The 21,407-nt window shown below is 42.9% G+C and overlaps 1 long non-coding RNA gene across 1 annotated transcript; it reads left to right on the top strand.

The window, feature by feature from the left end:
- Positions 1 to 11,721: 11,721 nt before the first annotated feature.
- On the top strand, positions 11,722 to 20,962 carry LOC119452625 (uncharacterized). Its single transcript, XR_005192064.2, has 4 exons — positions 11,722 to 11,787; positions 13,853 to 13,921; positions 16,795 to 16,849; positions 20,205 to 20,962. It is a non-coding gene; the product is annotated as an uncharacterized LOC119452625 (long non-coding RNA).
- Positions 20,963 to 21,407: the final 445 nt, after the last annotated feature.

The following is a 21,407-nucleotide window of genomic DNA, read 5'->3' as shown; positions in this document are numbered from 1 at the left end:
CGGGGAAAACGCACTTACCGGGCGTTGACGCCACTGCTAAATGAAGCCAACAAGTGATTCGGTAGCCACATAAAGCAACGCACATTTATTTGAAAGGATGTTGCAGAACAATATTTATTATTCTTGAGTTTTCTGTGTCACGATTTTATGTGTTCCATTTTTTTAGTTGAGGCCTCAGCTTTGTGTCAAGCATTTTCCCTTCTAGTTAAATGGCCGAATGATCTTGGTCGATATAGTGAATCTTACGAGAGCTAAGATCAGTTCCTCTAACGATGCACGGGGAAAACGCACCTACCGGCCGTTGACGTCATTGCTAAATAAAGCATGCAAGTGATTCGGTAGCCACATAAAGCAACGCCCTATTATTTGAAAGGATGTTGCAGAACGATATTTATTATTTTTGAGTTTTATGTCTCACGATTGTATGTGTTCCATTTTTAGTTGCGGCGTCAGCTTTGTGTCAAGCATTTTCCCTTTTATTCAAATGGCCGAATGATCTTTGTCGATACAGTGACTCTTACGAGAGCTAAGATCAGTTCCTCTAAAAATGCACGGGGAAAACGCACCTACCGGGCGTTGACGTCATTGCTAAGTAAAACCAGCAAGCGATCCGATAGCCACATAAAGCAACGAACATTTCTTTGAAAGGATGTTGCAGTACGACATTTATTATTTTTGAGTTTTCTGTCTCACGATTGTATGTGTTCCATTTTGAACACGAAAGTGTTTTATGCCGGGGTCCACCAAGACTTCACTGACGTATTTCCGTCACGGAAATACGTCAGCTTACAATGTACACGAACATGATACAAAGAAAGAAACCAGAAGAAAAAGTTCCACAAACATGGAAAATTTGGAAATCGAACCCACGACCTCTCGGTCCGCGACGATAGATCGCCGAGCGTTTAACCCATTGCGCCACGAACGCATTCGCAGAGAGCTACACAGACGCGCCTTATATATCTAACACTCCTCCGTGTACCCGCGCTCTTGCTCGGGGCGGTGCCGCCGCCTACGAGCAGAAAAGAGAAGTACTGCATTATGACACTAACGCGCACCGACAGTGAACGCTTCGGTGGTCTCAGCACTACGACGCCTCGATGCCAGCATTCGAAGGGACGCTGGCATCAAGAAGCACTACCAACGCCACCTAGGTGGCGTTCACCGTACTCAGCACAGCGGAGCGTGGCCTCCGCAATTAGCTCTGAAAATGTTTCTGAAGTTGATCGCGGAGGCTGCAATTACGACGCGCTGTACGCGCTGATTTGACTCGGTGACGATTCAGTTACGTGCTTTGTCTTGCGCGTTGTATTAGTGTGTCAGTTACGTGCTTTGTCTTTCGCGTTGTGCTAGCGTGTGCAGCGTAGTGCAGCTTCCATATGCACGACGGTTGCTCATGGTCATCGACGTTGGTAGTCGTGATGGAGGAGACGTGCCACCAGGCGTCAGCGTGGGTGCATCAACGCCTAAGGGCGCTTTAGCCACAAACCACCAATAGACATTATATATCAATGTGCAATAAACATTGCACTACTTCTGTGAAGACACGTTTCACTTTCGTGTTCTATACCGATTCCTATATAAGAGGGATCAACCACATTTTTTTAGTTGAGGCCTCAGCTTTGTGTCAAGCATTTTCCCGTCTATTTAAATGGCTGAATGATCTTGGTCGATACAGTGACTCTTACGAGAGGTAAGATCAGTTCCTCTAAAAATGCACGGGGAAAACGCACCTACCGGGCGTTGACGTCATTGCTAAATAAAGCATGCAAGTGATTCGGTAGCCACATAAAGCAACGCCCTATTATTTGAAAGGATGTTGCAGAACGATATTAATTATTTTTGAGTTTTATGTCTCAAGATTTTATGTGTTCCATTTTCAGTTGCGGCCTCAGCTTTGTGTCAAGCATTTTCCCTTCTATTCAAATGGCCGAATGATCTTGGTCGATACAGGGACTCTTACGAGAGGTAAGATCAGTTCCTCTAACGATGCACGGGGAAAACGCACTTACCGGGCGTTGACGTCATTGCTAAATAAAGCCAACAAGTGATTCGACAGCCACATAAAGCAACGCACATTTATTTGAAAGGATGTTGCAGAACAATAATTATTATTCTTGAGTTTTCTGTGTCACGAGTTTTGTGTTCCATTTTCAGTTGCGGCGTCAGCTTTGTGTGAAGCATTTTCAATTCTATTCAAATGGCCGAATGATCTTTGTCGATACAGTGACTCTTACGAGAGGTAAGATCAGTTCCTCTAACGATGCACGGGGAAAACGCACTTACCGGGCGTTGACGCCATTGCTAAATGAAGCCAACAAGTGATTCGGTAGCCACATAAAGCAACGCACATTTATTTGAAAGGATGTTGCAGAAGAATATTTATTATTCTTGAGTTTTCTGTGTCACGATTTTATGTGTTCCATTTTTAGTTGCGGCGTCAGCTTTGTGTCAAGCATCTTCCCGTCTATTTAAATGGCCGAATAATCATGGTCGATACAGTGACTCTTACGAGAGGTAAGATCAGTTCCTCTAAAAATGCACGGGGAAAACGCACCTACCGGGCGTTGACGTCATTGCTAAGTAAAGCCAGCAAGTGATCCGATAGCCACATAAAGCAACGAACATTTATTTGAAAGGATGTTGCAGAACCATATTTATTATTTTTGTGTTTTCGGTCTCACGATTGTATGTGTTCCATTTTTTTAGTTGTCGCGTTAGCTTTGTGTCAAGCATGTTTTCTTCTATTTAAATGGCCGAATGATCTTTGTGGATACAGTGGCTCTTACGAGAGGTAAGATCAGTTCCTCTAACGATGCACGGGGAATACGCACCTACCGGGCGTTGACGTCATTGCTAAATAAAGCCAGCAAGTGATTCGGTAGCCACATAAATCAACGCACTATTATTTGAAAGGATGTTGCAGAACGACATTTATTATTTTTGAGTTTTCTGTCTCACGATTGTATGTCTTCCATTTTTTTAGTTGCGGCCTCAGCTTTGTGTCAAGCATTTTCCCCTCTATTTGAATGGCCGAATGATCTTGGTCGATACAGTGACTCTTACGAGAGGTAAGATCAGTTCCTCTAACGATGCACGGGTAAAACGCACCTACCGGGCGTTGCCGTCATTGCTAAATAAAGTCAGCAAGTGATTCGGTAGCCACATAAAGCAACGCACTATTATTTGAAAGGTTGTTGCAGAACGATATTTATTATTTTTGATTTTTCTGTCTCACGATTTTATGTTTCATTTTTTTCAGTAGCGGCCTCAGCTTTGTGTCAAGCATTTTCCCTTCTATTCAAATGGCCGAATGATCTTTGTCGATACAGTGACTCTTACGAGAGGTAAAATCAGTTCCTCTAACGATGCACGGGGAAAACGCACTTACCGGGCGTTGACGCCACTGCTAAATGAAGCCAACAAGTGATTCGGTTGCCACATAAAGCAACGCACATTTATTTGAAAGGATGTTGCAGAACAATATTTATTATTCTTGAGTTTTCTGTGTCACGATTTTATGTGTTCGATTTTTAGTTGAGGCCTCAGCTTTGTGTCAAGCATTTTCCCTTCTATTTAAATGGCCGAATGATCTTGGTCGATACAGTGACTCTTACGAGAGCTAAGATCAGTTCCTCTAACGATGCACGGGGAAAACGCACCTACCGGGCGTTGACGTCATTGCTAAATAAAGCATGCAAGTGATTCGGTAGCCACATAAAGCAACGCCCTATTATTTGAAAGGATGTTGCAGAACGATATTTATTATTTTTGAGTTTTATGTCTCAAGATTTTATGTGTTCCATTTTCAGTTGCGGCGTCAGCTTTGTGTCAAGCATTTTCCCTTCTATTCAAATGGCCGAATGATCTTTGTCGATACAGTGACTCTTACGAGAGGTAAGATCAGTTCCTCTAAATATGCACGGGGAAAACGCACCTACGGGTCGTTGACGTCATTGCTAAGTAAAACCAGCAAGTGATCCGATAGCCACATAAAGCAACGAACATTTCTTTGAAAGGATGTTGCAGTACGATATTGATTATTTTTGAGTTTTCTGTCTCACGATTGTATGTGTTCCATTTTTAGTTGCGGCGTCAGCTTTGTGTCAAGCATTTTCCCTTCTATTCAAATGGCCGAATGATCTTTGTCGATACAGTGACTCTTACGAGAGGTAAGATCAGTTCCTCTAAAAATGCAAGGGGAAAACGCACCTACCGGGCGTTGGCGTCATTGCTAAGTAAAACCAGCAAGTGATCCGATAGCCACATAAAGCAACGAACATTTCTTTGAAAGGATGTTGCAGTACGATATTTATTATTTTTGAGTTTTCTGTCTCACGATTGTATGTGTCCCATTTTTTTAGTTGAGGCCTCAGCTTTGTGTCAAGCATTTTCCCGTCTATTTAAATGGCCGAATGATCTTGGTCGATACAGTGACTCTTACGAGAGGTAAGATCAGTTCCTCTAAAAATGCAGGGGGAAAACGCACCTACCGGGCGTTGACGTCATTGCTAAATAAAGCATGCAAGTGATTCGGTAGCCACATAAAGCAACACCCTATTATTTGAAAGGATGTTGCAGAACGATATTTCTTATTTTTGAGTTTTATGTCTCAAGATTTTATGTGTTCCATTTTCAGTTGCGGCGTCAGCTTTGTGTCAAGCATTTTCCCTTCTATTCAAATGGCCGAATGATCTTTGTCGATACAGTGACTCTTACGAGAGGTACACTGTAAACACAAATAAGCCCATATGGGCGTTTTAGCAGCTGACATGCCCTTTTTCCTCCCAGGCTCAAAACAGTTACCCCCACGAGATGGAGTAAAACAAGCTAGAACCTTTATTTTACCCTCGACCTTATTCAGATGAACATTAAGGGGATGTTGCGCTAGTAAAATGGCGGTTCTCAAAAAATAACTGGCGTTGGGTAGATATGGAGTGCTGAATACGCCCATATCTAACCCGAGCCAAACAGCTAAAGAACAACTCAGCCGCCAGGTGCCGCCTGCCATGACCAACATGGCTGTCACCCCGAGCGACAATTTCAGTAGAATTTCTACACTCAGATTCGAAATATCCCGCGCAATGTGCGTCCGCGTTGTTTTTCTGTTTGGAGTACAACCCGATACCCCGTCCGGGTATCAAGCGAGGGTAGCGCTGCAGGCGCTGCAGAGAATGCCGCGCCAAACCCGAAACTACACCACCGTACCGAAACTTTCGAAACGCCGCGCCGACGGGTCTTCGGAGTGCGCGCGCTCGAAGCGACCAAGCGGCAGCCATTACCACCAGCGTCGGCGCATTGTTCTGCCGTCGTTGGTGTCTCCCGCAGTTTCGAACAGCCAAGACTCCACGGTAAGTGATTTTCAACGACCGCTGCACGTTCTGTGTATGCATATGTGTTCAGAGGCGCTGATACTAGGGGCCGTATTCTGAAACGTTCGCCTAGGCGAAATTTCTTTTTTCGCTTTCAGGCGTGCACTGATTGGCTGTTTCAGCAAAATTGGATGAGCTGATTGGGTGGTTGAGCCCGACGTCATTCAATTTGCTGCCTTGGACGTTTCTGGCCTGCTCTCAGCTACCGCCGATGTCGCTGAAGTCACAGCCACTGTAGTCATCATCCACCTGGTGTCAGCCGCGGTGTACTTAAACCTTGCTTCCGCCTGGCTTCTCTGCAGTCAGCGGCAAACCGGGATCAGCCACTGACCTATCTTTCACCTTGCTATCGGCAGGTGAGTCCTTTGTATCGACCTGGTCACTTTTTTTTATTTTTTATTCTCTCTTCCCTTGTTTGCCGCTGACTGCACCAAGATGTCGAATGTTTGTGTTGTGTGTTCCCATTTGTTGCCTGCAGATGGCAAATTTTTAACTTGCTCTTCCTGCAAGCGAGGGTATCATCTCGGCAAAAGCTGTTTGGCGGTTGCCGAGGGTGCCTACACTAAAATGGCGACCGAAAGGCGCGAAGCTTGGTCTTGCCAGGCGTGTAGGCAATCTGGAGCAACAGGTGATGCCTCGTTCTCACACCAGTTGACGTCATTGAATCAAAAACTGGATCAGCTCACAACAACAGTTGGAGCACTTGTAGTTAAAGTAGAAGAACTACTGGATTTCAAAAGCACCGCTGAAAAGTTGGCCGTGACTGTAGGAGAAATTCAGAAGTCTATCGAGTTTTTGTCCGCAAAATACGACTCCGTACTCTCTGCGGTGTCGGATAATAAAGCTGAACTTGGCCAGCTTCGCGCCCAGTACGAAACACTGTCCTCGACTGTTTCCGATCAGGCTACAGTCATCCACAGCATGGCCACAGAGATCAATGCTCTTGAACAGTACACGAGAAGGTGCAATTTTGAAATCCATGGTTTCCCTGTTGAGCGTAATGAGGACCTTCTATCGGTACTTGGCCAAGTGGCAGGAGAGCTAGGTATAGAGTTTCAACCTTCACATGTTGCCGCTGTGCACAGGCTACCAGCTCGTAAAGATTATGTTCCAGCTATCCTCGTTCAAACACAGAACATAGCAGTTAAGCAAAAATGGCTGGGCGCTCGCAATGGTCTCCGAAATCTTGTTTTAGATGGCATGGATCCAAGCCCTCGTTTATATTTCAATGATAATCTGACGCGTGCCAACCGGGACCTGTTTCGTCAGGCTCGCATGAAGGGAAAGGAAAAGAATTACATGTTTGTCTGGACACGCAACGGAAGGGTGCTGGCGAGAAAGATTGAAGGTGCCCCTCTCGTTCACATTGATACCCTGAATGACCTCGAAAAACTCGTCTAAATATGGATGTTGCCAGCTCACTCTCGTTTGGTAGCTTTTCGGAAGTTTATAACCTTTTTACTTCTAAGACTGGTAATGCTTTCGCAGCCATCCATGTTAACATCCGTAGTATCCGAAAACACTGGAATCATTTCTGTGCTCTAACTTCGGCTTTGTTATCTAATTGTGATGTCTTTGTTTTGTCAGAAATAAATGTTTCCGCTGATACCATTGCTTCTTATTCTATACCCGGGTATCAACTATTTTCATACACGCGCACACTGCGTAGAGGAGGGGGCGTTGCCGTATTCGTGAAAGATATGTGGTCTGTATCAAAAATACCACTTTCCTTTTCGCAAGCTGAAGTGGTTGCTTTGCGGCTATGCTCATCTGCGTTGTCAATAGTTGTGCTGTCTATCTACCGCCCCCCTTGTTGCAATGTACGCTTATTCCTATCAGAACTTGACACAGCATTATCGTCCCTTTATCTTGACCAAAACGTGTGTGTGCTAGGAGACATTAACATTGATACCCTCCGCCCGACTCTGCCGCCGGTCGCTGACTATCTCGACCTTCTGTCGAAATGGGGACTAGAAGACGCAATACACCACACAACGCGCGAAGAATTTTTATCTGGAAAGTTGGTCAAATCCTGCATTGACCATATTAATGTCCGGTGCTCCGATCTTACGGCACATGCAGCTGTGGTTGAAACCAAGCTCGCCGATCATTATTTCGTCTGCTGTCGTCTCGTAGACCACTCTAAACCTTTGAATGTTAACAGCGCAAAAAGAGAAATTTCCATTGTTGATACAAGACTCTTTGACGAATGCATCGCAAAGCATGACTGGCAGTCCCTCCTACATACAGTCTGTCCAGCTAATTTATACGACCGTTTTGTGCAGATACTCCAGACTTATAGGAACAAATGTACCCGCTCTGTAAATATCAGATTGCGTCGAGAAGAGAAGAAATGGCTGTCGCCACAAATATTAGCGGCAATTAAGGAAAAAGACCTTCTGTGGGCCCAAGCAAAACGGGCTCCTAACCGTCCTGAGCTGCTGCTGAAATTTAAGATGTGTAGAAATCGAGTGAATTCCATGATTCGGTTGGCAAAGCGAAACCACATGCGCGCCAAATTCAACGCGGCTCGCTCAGACATGAAAAAGACGTGGTCTCTCGCAAATGAATTAAGAGGGGCGCCTAGACGTGGTGGTCATCAGCTGTCAATTATTTCCCATTTTTCTTCAGACGGGGCAACTGTTACAAATGAATTTAATACATTTTTTTCACGCGTCTCTGGTACTGCTAAACCGCACCCTGACTTCTGTACTCTAAGTGACAGTGTATGCAAATCCGCGCAGCTTCCTTTTTTTTCAGAATCTGATGTCAGATCAATTCTTTTTAACTTAAAATCTAATAAATCACCTGGCGTTGACGGCATTTCTGTAGACGAGTTGCGCAGAAATTTTGATGCTATTAAGTGTGTGCTATTAACATTGCTGAATCATATTGTAGCCAGTGGTGATATTCCTACAGAAATGAAAAAGGCCATAGTAATGCCCCTGTTCAAGGGAGGTGCACGAAACAAATACGAAAATTACCGGCCAATCTCAATTCTACCGTGCATTTCTCAAATATTAGAAAAACATCTGCTGCAAGTCATGTCTAAGTTTCTAGATGCCAATAACCTTATTTCAAGTACGCAGTACGGTTTTTTACCAGGTAAAGGTACTCAGATTCTCTTGGAGGACATTTCAGATCTTATCAATTCAGCTTTCGAAGCTAACCAGGTTGTCTGCGCGCTCTTCCTAGACGCTAGCAAAGCTTTCGACAGTGTATGCCATAGCCTTCTATTATCTAAACTCTCATTGGTTGGATTTCGCGGGCCTTTTTTAAAGCTGCTTACCAACTTTTTAGACGATAGAACACAACTAGTCTCCATGGGACAGCACCGAAGCAATGTAACCGCAATTAAAGCCGGAGTACCTCAAGGATCTATATTAAGTCCACTACTTTTTAATCTATATGTAAATGACCTCGCCGCTGCTATTCCTGCCGTTTTATTCCAGTACGCGGATGACACTGTTATATTGTCTCAACACTCTCGTTTTTCAGATGCTATCTCCCTTTTACAAGAGTCGACGAATAGCGCTATGAACTGGTTCTGTAAAAATTTGATAAAAGTGAATGTCTCTAAAACACAGCTTATTTGTTTCCACAATCCCTTGAAGAAAGTTCGTTTAAACGTTCCATTACTGGCGCACCCTTCATCTTGTTCTCCTTGTACCTGTACACCCGTCCCATTCGTTTCATCTGTTAAATACCTGGGTGTCTTACTCGACAGTGACTTCGCCTGGAATTCCCACCTAGCTTACGTATGCTCAAGGCTCCGTGCAGTCTCAGGTACCTTATACAACATTAGATATTATATGCCTTTATCAGTTCGTAAAATGATTCTACAAGCACTGGGTTATAGTATACTTCGTTATGGAATTACGGTTTTCGGTCACTGCGCGATTCGATGGAAAAACAGAATAAACTCTATCCTTCGATCTATTCTGAAAATAATTAGCTACGATTTGGGCTTACCTTCAGGCACTGACCTTTTCAAGGCATTAAGGTGCTCAAATTTTGACGCCCTTCTCAAAGAAACGGCTATCCTGAGGCATTTTTGGTCAAACAAATATAAGGTCGAATATGTTCCTGCGCGCTGTCTCCGTCCTAAAGATCGCTTTCGCGTGATCCGCTGCTCTACCAGATACGGTCAGCGCACTCGTAATTACTTTATCCCCTCCTGTCTCAATCAACTACCACCAAGTGCGTTTCGCGTGAAAACAAAATATAAGCTAAAGCAAGTTCTTCGTCGCATTGGTCTTTAATAGTTTAGCACTCCGCCTTCCCTTGCAGGTTCACTCTAACCAAAGATAACTTTCTGACATGAACGCCTTAAGAGGACGACATATGGTTCGGCCACTGCATCATACAGGTGCCGAAGTGTAAGAATATACTGTGAAGACAGTAACTTGTTAGTTTTTACTTTTTTATATTTGAGCATTCTGTATCCTACTGGCGTCATATGTATTTTTCTATCATGTGCTCTTTTTCAGATGTTATTACTGGTTCTCAGGGCGATTTTTCAATATTGTATAACATAATCGCCATTTCGTTGCTTTGTATTGCGAGTGCCACCTCACACTATATTTCCTTCTAACTTACGTTTTGTTCTCTTTGTCATTTATTTCCGTCCTCGTTGCTGCTGGGGTTCTTCCTTAATTTTTCCTCAACTTGCTTATTCCTGCCAAAATGTGTTTTTACATATTCTGTTGGGTCTGCGATATAGCAGTTTTGTAAACGCTGTCTGTCGGCTCTGCCCTTCAAGCCCAATGCGGCTTTGGCAGGCCTATCATGTATTGATGCCAATGAAATTCTGCTAATAAAGTATTATTAAGTATTATTATTAATTTCGCTCAACCAGCCAGTCAGCGCGCACGCTGATTTCGCCTAGGCGAACGTTTCAGAATACGGCCCTAGTTATTGAAGGCCTCAGTGCAACAGTTGGCCGTCCCGAACCATTTTGCAAACTGCCTTGCACGATCACCGTGTTTGTGCGAGCTTTGTCGTATTCGAAGCGAGTGCTTAGAGTGGAGCGAGAGTAGTTAGAAAACATGATTTTAGATGATGAGGAACTTTGCGATGTCTTCGAGGTCTGCTAATAGGATGGCTGTGAGCGTTCGTGATGTTTCCCCAAGCGCAAGCCACTACCAGAGAAGTTCCGTGCAGTGCGGGGTGAGCTAAGCCGCCAAGCTTCGCCGCCTAACCGCGGCCTTAAAACGTGTCAACTCGTTACTGCGACGCGCGTGTGTGCGGGTTTCGGCGCTTCTTTGTGCGCGGTATCTGCTAGCTGCCGCTTACGTGGCGCCAATCCCCTCGTACGGTTGTGTGCAGTAGGTCGCTTACAAAGCGTGCACTGTGTAGATTTGCCGGTACGCTCCGGGCCGGCGTCTGTCTCTTTGCGCCCACGCCGCTGATTGTGCAGGCAGTGCGCGATTGCTGCGCCTAGCCGCGCAGCTTGGGGAGCCAGCACCCGTCGACTTTGGTCTTTAGATTACCGTTCACATTACCGGATACGCCGTCTTTCTACCCTTCGCGAGCAGGAAACGATGCGGTTGGCTTGACCAAACATCAATTTACGCGACAGCGTTGGCGGTGATAGATCACGGGAACGTAGCGCGGTGGCTGTGTTATTTGCTGATACAGTGACTACGCCTCCCATGCAAGCACTATGCAATATCTATATAGTCGGCGATTGTACAATTTTATTATTCGACTGCCCGCTCTGTGCACTGGATGCCTTGACTTGTTTAATGTTTGTTTTGCTGCTGCACCATTGTATACGGATATTCAGTTTTGATTTCTACATACCAAATTCGTACAATGTCGCCCTTTCAAACTCAGGATCTTATCACACTTGACAGTGTGATCGTACTGTGCACGAGTAATATTAACTCAATTCCTGCTGCTGGTAAAAAAAATAATGGCTGGCTGATCAACCCAAATCTGACAAAAATGTGCTTTAGGTCCGCCATTGTCTATTGTAAAAAGAGATACTACCTTGGTATTCAATGTCAGTGACACTCATTAATTATGCATCCTCTTGACCGAAATAATTTGTCTTGGAAGCCATTCAGTTTATGTGATCAGTAAACATTTCATGGCTTAAGTGCATAGGAGCATGAGTTGGGTAACGGCTTTTGTTGTAAAGAATAAAGCCTGTTAAAATATAAAATTTTGGCAAGCATAGTTTACCAATAATGTAAGCTGAACAGCATACAAAACTCAGCGTAGCAGCGGAAGTAATCCCGTATCAACTTGTGGCCATGCTGTTGCGGGCTCTATGTAACATTGCTGTGTCTAATTTTTCACTTGTGTTTCAAGACTGCAGCCGTTTCATTGCCAGCTGTACGGATGAAGCAGCTTTATAGCCGGACATCAGAGGCCTTCCAAGTTCCCCTTTTCAGCAACAGAGGCCTAGGTAGGCTCTTACCTAGTTTTTTTTTTACCCTGTATCTTTTACCTGCAATGGCTAGTTTTGTGGCTTCAGTTAGAGGGAATGCTGTGACACCTGTTCCATGAGGCAGAAGACATATATAGGCATGTGTGTTCCCGTAAGAAAATAAAAATGCTGAAGGAGCCCAACATGACATATTTGAGGACAAATGTATCATGTAAATTACTATGTGACAAAAATAAAACCGACAAGACTTGGTGCAAGTGTGCAGATGTGTGCATCAGAATAACGACGAAAACCTTGTGCAATTAGTTTAAAAAATATTCACTAGGTTGTTTTGTGTGGCATTATTATCATTGTTCTCTATCACATTATTGCAAAACTGTGCTCTCTAGTATTGCGTGTTAAAAACACAGTTCAAGTACATCATTTGCCTTCACCATCATCTGCATAGAACATATGCATATAAACAGAGTGGAATTCTTAAAAAGTTTCTTTGCTTCACGGACCCTAATTTTAGGTCCTTCTCAAGTTTTCCCATCTATTTAAAAAAGTATGAACACTTTCCAGGGTTTACAGGCAGCTTAAGCAAATTGTGCCACACTGTGAATAAGCCAAAGAGGTCCTAGTGTCTATAGTGGTGTCTGGTAAATGCAAGTTTCTTGATTGATGCTTTATGCTTAGTACCAATTGGAGCAAGTCATGATTTTAGCAAAATGTTTGTTTTCCAGGCAAATGTCATTTGATGTGTGTCCAAAGAACCACACTTTTTATTACAGTTGCTCATTCTCTAAGTCCACTGCTTAGTATTATGAAATGCATGTACCGTGTAATCATAGTGTTTGGCCTTCAGCTTAAGGTAGTATGGGCATACTTGCATGCACATAAAGTAGCATTAATACAAATTTGAAAACACAAGTGATAACACGACACAGCTATGCATAAACATTTTCACATGAGCAGATCACTCAGCGCAATCCTTAGGAAAGTAAGTAAAAATATAATAATGTGCTTATATGATAAACAGTGCTGATGTTTCAGGAGCATGACCTTTTACCGTCATATACAATAACAGTTCGTTATTTAGGATTATAAAACTATTTGCCTTATTTGTGTCCAACTGCTCTAAATTTGAAAATTCTTGTTGATTGCATTAGAAAGTTTTTGGGAGTGTCTTCAGTCACTGCCAGAATTAAATTTGTAATTGGAGCCATCGTATGTGTGATAAAAAAAACATTTTGGAACCAGTTGACTGTTATGCAGTATGCTAAGTGTGCATATTAGAACAGTAACATATATTTTCATTGTAGACATGTATAAAATGTGTATGTATACATCTTTAAGTCATAGACTGTGCAGTTTTATTCAGATGTGTGATTGTGTGGATGTAGGTTCTGTATAGCATTGTCTAGCATTTTTTAGCAGTACATTAAGGTGTGACACAAAGAGAAAAATATTGTTCAAACAAAATGGTTGAAGTTTACTCTTGAGAGGCTTAAGCACGTTTGGATGATTTTACACCATGTAGTAAAACAAGAATAGGAACTGAGCTGCTCGTCACATCCATATGGCACCAACAAACAATGAAGACAAGGAAAGAAAAAAAGAACAGAAGTGAAGTGGACCAAAGGACAACTCGTTGCTGATAGGAGCTGTATTCACATCTGCATGAAGCATGCAATCTTTTATTGAGTTAAAGCAACAGCTCTTCCTCCTGTTCACTTTGTTGCAAATTTCTGCGTGTGTACTAAGTCTGGCCCTGGAAGCGTTAGGCAGTGCCACTCATGGCCTTGGTGCTGGATGTAACACATCCTTCTAACTGTAGGTCTCATGTATTATGTGAACTTGAGTTTTCTTGAATTCATGTACCCTGCAAAAGCTGCACTTGAAACGATATGCTATATACGCCACCATTGCCATGAGTAGCACTGGCTGACACTCCCGTGGCCAGACATTGATTTACGTTGCTTAACTATTCTGCAAAACTGTTTTGCATGCAAATGTGGTGATTAGTATACATGCGAAATGCCTCACAGCATAAAATTTTTGATATGCATCTTACAATTCTTATTATTTTGTTTTAACTCAGGATGCCATTCTACCTGTGCTGCATTGTGTGGCTGACCACTCCTAGGATCTCAGCAGAATCATTACACAGGTGTGTACCTTTGTGATTCGGACTACGGGTATTTTTGTAGTTTACATTTGGTGTAATTGCACAGATGAAAATATGAGCTGACAGGCACTGTCTCCAAACTTTAGTTACAAAGGCAAATCTTTTTTCACAGTTGTCTTTATAGCAATACAAAAGAACGTGCACATCAAAACACCAGTGTCTAACAAGCAACATCATTGTAGTGTAGAAGAAACCCAAACATCATACGAAAACTTGTACTAAATTAGGGACTGTATTAAAATGTTATGAGAAACACCATTTCTTAAGAGCGACAGTTTGTGTATTGGAGCCTTGAACTATTTCTCAGGTTACTCTGTCTCGTTTCTTGAACCCAAGTGATGTCTTTTTCTTTTGGTTAGTGATTTTACTCAGACCGCTGCATATTTTGGCACAGTTGGCGACCAATATCTGTGACCGCTACAAGTGGCAAGCCACGCTCCCCGCGACGAATACTGTGAACAGTACTGTCATTGCGGCAAAAGTGCCTACAGCTACTTCTGTGGAAGATCATGCAAACTGAATAACCTATATAAAAGCATCAGGTGACTCCGCTAAGAGCCTTTTATGCCTTACGCACCAGACTAGGATGCAAGATTTAGGTTATTTTGCAACCAAGACGCCCACATACAACGCTAAAAACATGAATAATGTGGCGAGTTGGGCACATTGGTACATTATTACGAGAATTTCAGCGCAATAAAACACAAGAACGACACAAAGAAATGACCAGGACAAGCGGTGAACTTGCAACTGGTTTTATTGTAGCGAATTTCACATATATGTGCACTATCCAACAAAGATGTCATTATCTGCACATGCGTAGAAATACCATCTCTTTACCTGAGAGTTGTATCGATGGCACGCTAACACATCTTTCCTCTAGCCGGGCAATACGTTCTGCTTCAACAATTCTCGAGTGAAGCGCGATTTGCTCTTCATAATGACAGACGTATTATGTATGTCAGGTGAACAATCCTTACATGTTAAACATTGACAAGCCAGGAAACCTTGTCTTTCCCTTCATGCGTGTTTTTCACATAGTTTGCATGCTCCCTAACACTTATCCTAAGATTGACGCATCTCCCAGTTTGGCCAACGTACACCTTTCAGCATCTTAGAGGGATTTCGTAGACTACACCTTCTGAACAATCAACAAAGGGTGGAGGGTGCCTATGCGTTGTGCCTCAGGCTTGCTCCTTTCTTACCTATGGGTCGGTTAGTGTGCAGAGCTTCGAGAGCCTGTTAGGTGCGGTGAATACGACTTTTACGCCGTACCGCTGGGTCACCTTTTTCAGGTTGCCTGAAAGCTTGTGTATATACGGTATCACAGCTACCTTCTGCCTGCATGGTGATACTGTATGTTCACAAGCTTCCACACAACCTGAAAAAGGTGACCCAGCGGTACGACGTAAAAGTCGTATTCACCGCACCTAACAGGCTGTCCAAGCTCTGCACAATGACCCACCCAGAGGTAAGAAAGCAGCAAGCCTGCGGCACAACACATAGGCACCCTCCGCCCTTTGTTGATAGTGCAGAAGGTGTAGTATACAAAATCCCTCTAAGATGCGGAAAGGTGTATGTTGGCCAACCTGGGAGATGCGTCAACGTTAGCTTAAGTGTTAGGGAGCATGGAAACTACGTGAAAAACGTGCATAAAGGGAAAGACTTTCAAGGCTTCCTGGCTTGTCATTGTTTAACATGTAAGGATTGTTCACCTGACCTACATAACATGTCTGTCATTATGAAAAGCAAATCGCGCTTCACTCGAGAAATTATTGAAGCAGAACATTTTTCCCGGCTAGGGGGGGGGGGGGGGAAAGGTGTGTTAGCATGCCATCGATACAACTCACAGATAAAGAGATGGTCTTTCTACGCATGTGCAGCTAATGACGTTTGTGTAATGAAATATATGTAAAATTGGCTACAATAAAGCCTATTGTAAGTGCAGTGCTCGTCCTGGTCGTTTCTTTGTGTCCTCCTTGGGTGTTATTGCGCTGCAGCTCTTGTAATAATGTGCTGTGGGTTTTTTTCTTCTTTTTGAGTCTGTTGTTTAAAAGGTCATTTTCCTTTTCAGTGTGTTAGATAAAGACAGTCACAGGAAGGTCGCGACTATATTTTATTTCAGCAACCCTTTATGTGACTTCACAGAATTCCTTCACACGTTGCAACCAAGCTTATTTTTTTAAATGTATGCCTTTCTTTCAGCATGGAAAAAATCTTACATGAAACAAAGTGATAAGTACTGCTTATGCATTTGTACGATATTCCGACAGAAAGGTGAAAAGTAATAAATCTATGCTTTCATAAATTGTCTACCTAATCTACAAGATTTCCTAATGGGAATAAGACAAATTCATTTGTTTGCACTAGCCTATAACGGAAACAAGATATTACAAACTTAGCTTTTAAGAGGGCCCTGAAAGGGGCCCAAGGGGGCAGTTGGTGTGCACGTCCTCTTTTCTAGCACAGCCATCGCCGCACATGGCTGTCGATGCAGCTGAGCACATATGCAGCCTGCGCACCTTGTTCTAGAGATAATCTGCTGTGTGTGCAAAGAGTGGGCATGTGATATGGCGTGGTATTATGTGCATTGTCTTCCTGCTTTGCGAGCACCACTATAATGTGACAAAAGCAGCGTGTGGCCATTTGGTTATCCCAATTCTGGTGTAATGGCACCACAAAAAGTGAACAAAGATGTGCACACATGACACAAGCCTCAGCTCTCACATCAAGCTTTATAATCAAGAAACAGACAATATATAATAACAAGTGGTGATATGATGTGATGTTATCTATTAAAATTTTTCGTGCAGTGCAACTGATAGATGACTGATGCATTTGTCATTCTTTTTAAGTTTCAGAAGCCACAATTGCCTGGCATGCTGTCTGGTCATGATGCGTGGCTACAATGTGAGTTTTGTTGAACACAGTACTCTGCCTGCTGCCACATTTGTTAGTGTTTCACAATGCATGAGGGCAGGTTGTTTCACACAGATGAGTCATGCTCCCCCAATCACGCATTAATTCCGTAGTGTTTAGATGCAACCAAGGATGGAAAAAAGGCAGGACAGGAAAGAGCGTTCTTTCCTGTCCTGACTTTTTTCCGTCCTTGGTTGCGTCTAAACACTACGGAATAAGATGAACCAACTAGCCCAGCAACAAGTCCTGACACGCATTAATACAGCATCCCATCTGTCCAATGTAGGCACGACCTTTTGAGGATTCCGGACTGTACACAACACTTGTGGCCTAGTTTGCCGGATGCATATTATGCCGTAAGCCACAACCAACCTTCTTTATTTTTTACTTCTGCCTTTTTTTTTGGGACAGCACAAAACCGTCCTAACAAGGGCCTGTGAAAATATGATTTGCACAACTGCATTAGGCATGATGATGGAATATAATGAATGAGATGAGCCAAGTAAAAAATGGTCGCAGTTGTTTCGTATGCTCTTGTGCTTTTTCATGGGCAAAAGCGCACTTGGTCCCTATGGGCTAAATGCTTTTCTTTCTGTAGGAAGCTTGTGAACAGAGATTTGCTCTGATGTGAGAAAAAAATACTGCAGCCAGGAAAACAATTTGGTTGTTGCGTGTGGCACGATTTGAAGGAGGTGATGCACTGTGCAACAGAGGTTGTGTACAGTTGGCCATGGCCATCTTGTTATGCCTATATTGTATTAATTTGAGATTGGGGTGAATCAGGCTTGTGCCTAACAAATCTCATCTGCACATTGCAACATACTCTAAAAAATGCTGGTTCATTCTTGTGTTCCACAAAACTCGTTATAGCCTAAACTTATGGAACTTGGACATCATAACAAGCACAATGGAATGCGGACCCAAAGAGACAGACTGGATGGGCACTAGTCTATATCTCTTAGTGTTCGCGTTCTTTCCTGCTTGTTATGATGTCCAAGTTCTGTTATCACAAACAAGCCCAAACTTCTGCATTGAACAGAAATTATGACCACAGAGTACATAAGATAATTAAGCTTTGGCAGATCCACAATGCAAAGGACAAATGCATCGCTCATTCTCAGTTACATTGGATGAAGAAATTGTTTTTGAATGAATGACGTCACTTCATATCACTACATGTTATGTGCGATTTCTGTTTTGTTATTAAAGCTAGAGTTGAGAGTAGGCACTTGTGTCCTGCTTGTCATCTTTGTTTACTTTCTGTGATGCCATTAAGCCAGAATAAATCCATGACATGAAGTGCCAGTCCATATAGCTCTACATTGTATGCAGTATGGCTGTTGGCCTGACTGACAAGTGCGAAGTAGCAATAAAAACTTCAGAAAGTAGAACTTTGGGCCAGTTGGTGATGCATATTAGAGTACGGTGAAGTGCAATAGATGGGAAAATATGAGGTGAGACAGACGGGCGAAGCTCTACTGACAACTGTGAACGTTTATTGGAAAATTTTGCTGCACCAGGACAATGCTCGCATGTGCCCAAGACACCTGAAACCAGCAACAAACAAAGCAGGCACAAAAAAAAACAAGGAAGCACGGCAAAAATTGCTAACAACATGTGCACGATCTTTTCTTCAAACGTGATAATTGGGAAGCATGTGTACGCTGGTCAACTGTGCACAACTGGCACAAGAGACATCAAAAATGAAACAGAAGTAGAACTAGCTTAGCTCTGGCTACCTGTGAATAGCGCTTCTTTGTTTAAAGTGCCACCAAAGCCACGCTAACTCATGTATCAGATCCAGAATTGAAAATAATTTTCAATTAACACTGCTGCAAAAAGCTCGCATTCTAATTTTGTTTCTCCATGGCCTACAACTTCCACATTCTTCAACTACATATAGCAACCGCAACATTTGCAGTACAAGGCAAGATCCAACCTCTTCTTCTTATTTCAAACAACTGAAGTGCTGTCACAGCCTGTCGTTCAGGTACTGGCCAGTCTGTCCCAAGTAAACACGACCCCTGCTTGAAGAAATTCTGCACATGACAGAAGTAGCGCATGAGACATACTGATACTCGTGTTTCCTCGTACAGTATTTCCTTACTCGACTAAGCATAATGCGTTTGCACAGTTGTGCCAACTTGCATGGTGCAGGAAACACAGGAACCACCCCATACTTCCCTGTGACTTTCATCAAGTTGTGTGAAACCTTACGCACATAAGTGTTGCCCCCTTGAAGGGGTGGATGTGTTGCTGAGGTTTCACACAACTTAAGGAAAGTAGCAGGGAAGTGTGGGTGGATCTTGTGTTTTCTGTGCCATGCAAGTCGGCACAACTGTGCAAATGCGTCGCGGGTAGTCAAATTAGGAAATACTGTATGACGAAACGTGAGTGTCAGATGTCCCATGCGCTAATTCTGTCGTGTACAGGATTCGTTAAACTGTGGTCATGTTTACTTGGGACAGACTGACCAGTGCCTGAGTGACAGGCTGCGACAGTACTTTAGGTGTTTGAAATAAGGAGAAATGAGGGATCTTGCCTTGCAGTGCAAAAGTGTGTTATTGTGGCTTTGGGGGCACTTTAACCAAAGAAGTGCGACTCATAGGTAGCCACAGCTCAGCTAGTTCTTCTATTTCTGTTTTCTTGTTTATTCCTCTTGGGCCAGTCGTGCGTAGTTGACAGCGTACACATCCTTCCCAATTACCATCACATTCATAAGAGAGTGTGAATGCGTTGTTAGCGATCTTTGCCATATTTCTTTCTTTTTTGTGCCTGCTCTGTTTGTTCCTGGTTTCGGGGTGTCATGGGCGCATGTCCTGCTGCAGCGAAATTTTCCAATAAATGTTCAGCTGTCAGTTGCGCTTGTCCCGTCTGTCTCGCCTCACCTTGTCCCATCTATTGCACTTCACCATACTCTAATAGCAGTAAGAAGAGCAACCAACTCACCCAAGCAATAATCAAAGCCCACAGAATTGCCAAACTGAAGAGAAAAATGTTTCAGTGTAGGACCTGTTTTGTGAACTGATAAGGAAATGGCATACTTGTTTGCAAACCAATGACCAGGTGCATTTTCCATGCACATACATTATTGTGTGTAACTGCTCCCTGCTTCTGAGGTTTTTTATGGCTTTTATCAAGCATTCCAGAGTACTTGACTGTTTGTCTGTTGTAAAATTAAATCAGTTGTCATTCAGCACGGCGTGTCATTTTCTATAAGCCCTTACTTTGTCTTTTTACTTGGTGCTGGTCCCACCTAAATATGAATTTCCAAATAGACTTTTTTTAGATTATAAACTGAATACTTTTAATATGTATTTCATTACAAAAACTTTCTCAATTTTAGGAAGTCCTGCTGACCCCAAGCATGGTGTGAAATGAAGAAATGGCACTCCACATCCATAGAGAGCTTGATTTCCCCTGTTTCATGCTTACTTGTTGGCATAGCCAGTCTGTTAGCTTAATTTTTGGTTCTTCCCTATTGAATGCTCAAGAAAGGCACCAAAACTGTCATTCATTGAAAAAAAAGTTGTTTGCAGACACTGCCATGCACAAAGCCCTTGACTTCATTGAATGTTTTTAAAAGAAAATGCAGCTTCTGTGTGCAGCAATAGGCTGAACAAGATGAGGGCAAACAGGAAGGTTGCGACATTAGTGTTCAAGAGTTGGCCAACAAAGAAGGTCACAAGCTGAAGCCAACATCTTTACAAGGGAACAAATGGATTTAGCCTGAGCCATTCCCTGTTCGACCAGCCAAGTCCCCTTGTCGAAACATGTGCTCTAGCCTGAGGCGTACATATCCCATTCTACCACTCTCGATCAACGATACACCAAAACAATTAAGAACTCGTGGCAAGGTCGTAAATTCACGTTTTAAGGGAATGTAGTGTGCACCCTGCAAGGTAGCATGAATAGTATGGCATTTACTTGAATGAAATGCAGATTTGCTTGCCAGTTACTTTATCCCCATGCTATAATTGGAAAGCATGGTTCCTAAGAGAGAATAATGATTTGAAGTTCACGCAGTTTTGCTCCTTTATGTAAGTTCACACTGTTACGGTTGCTACACTACCAGTCCTGTTTGCAACTGCATAGTAGTGTTCTGAGTTTGCAGCCCAATTCAATAAAAAAGGTAGGCTTTTTCCTCAAAAAATGTGTTGCTGCCTCACAGCTTGATGCAGACAAGTATTTTATATCTGGATGGTGACTGCAATAGGATGTGCTTCTTAAATAAGAGCGATATGCTGTTTCAAGTGCAATTAAATGCAATTTCAAATGACCTCAGCTTGGGGGATCACACGATGGGAGGCCAATGTGAGAAAGAGGATTTGATATTGTTACGTTCGATATGTTACATTACATACTGTGACAATATCTTAGAACAAGGCACTTGAACATGAGAAAGCACGACTTATTTCATCTAAAGTTGCTACTGTTGGATATGATGAGGGAAGGTACTTATTCGTGACTCCATTTGCAACATGTTACAATGCTGGCTTAATATTTTGCACTGGGTAGATGAAAAAAACCACTGCTTGCACAATATTCA

This window comes from Dermacentor silvarum, chromosome 5 (assembly GCF_013339745.2).
Source record: "Dermacentor silvarum isolate Dsil-2018 chromosome 5, BIME_Dsil_1.4, whole genome shotgun sequence".
Classification (NCBI taxonomy): Eukaryota; Metazoa; Arthropoda; class Arachnida; order Ixodida; family Ixodidae; genus Dermacentor; species Dermacentor silvarum.
Note: the sequence above shows the minus strand (reverse complement) of the source record. Positions and strands in the feature narration are given on the sequence as shown.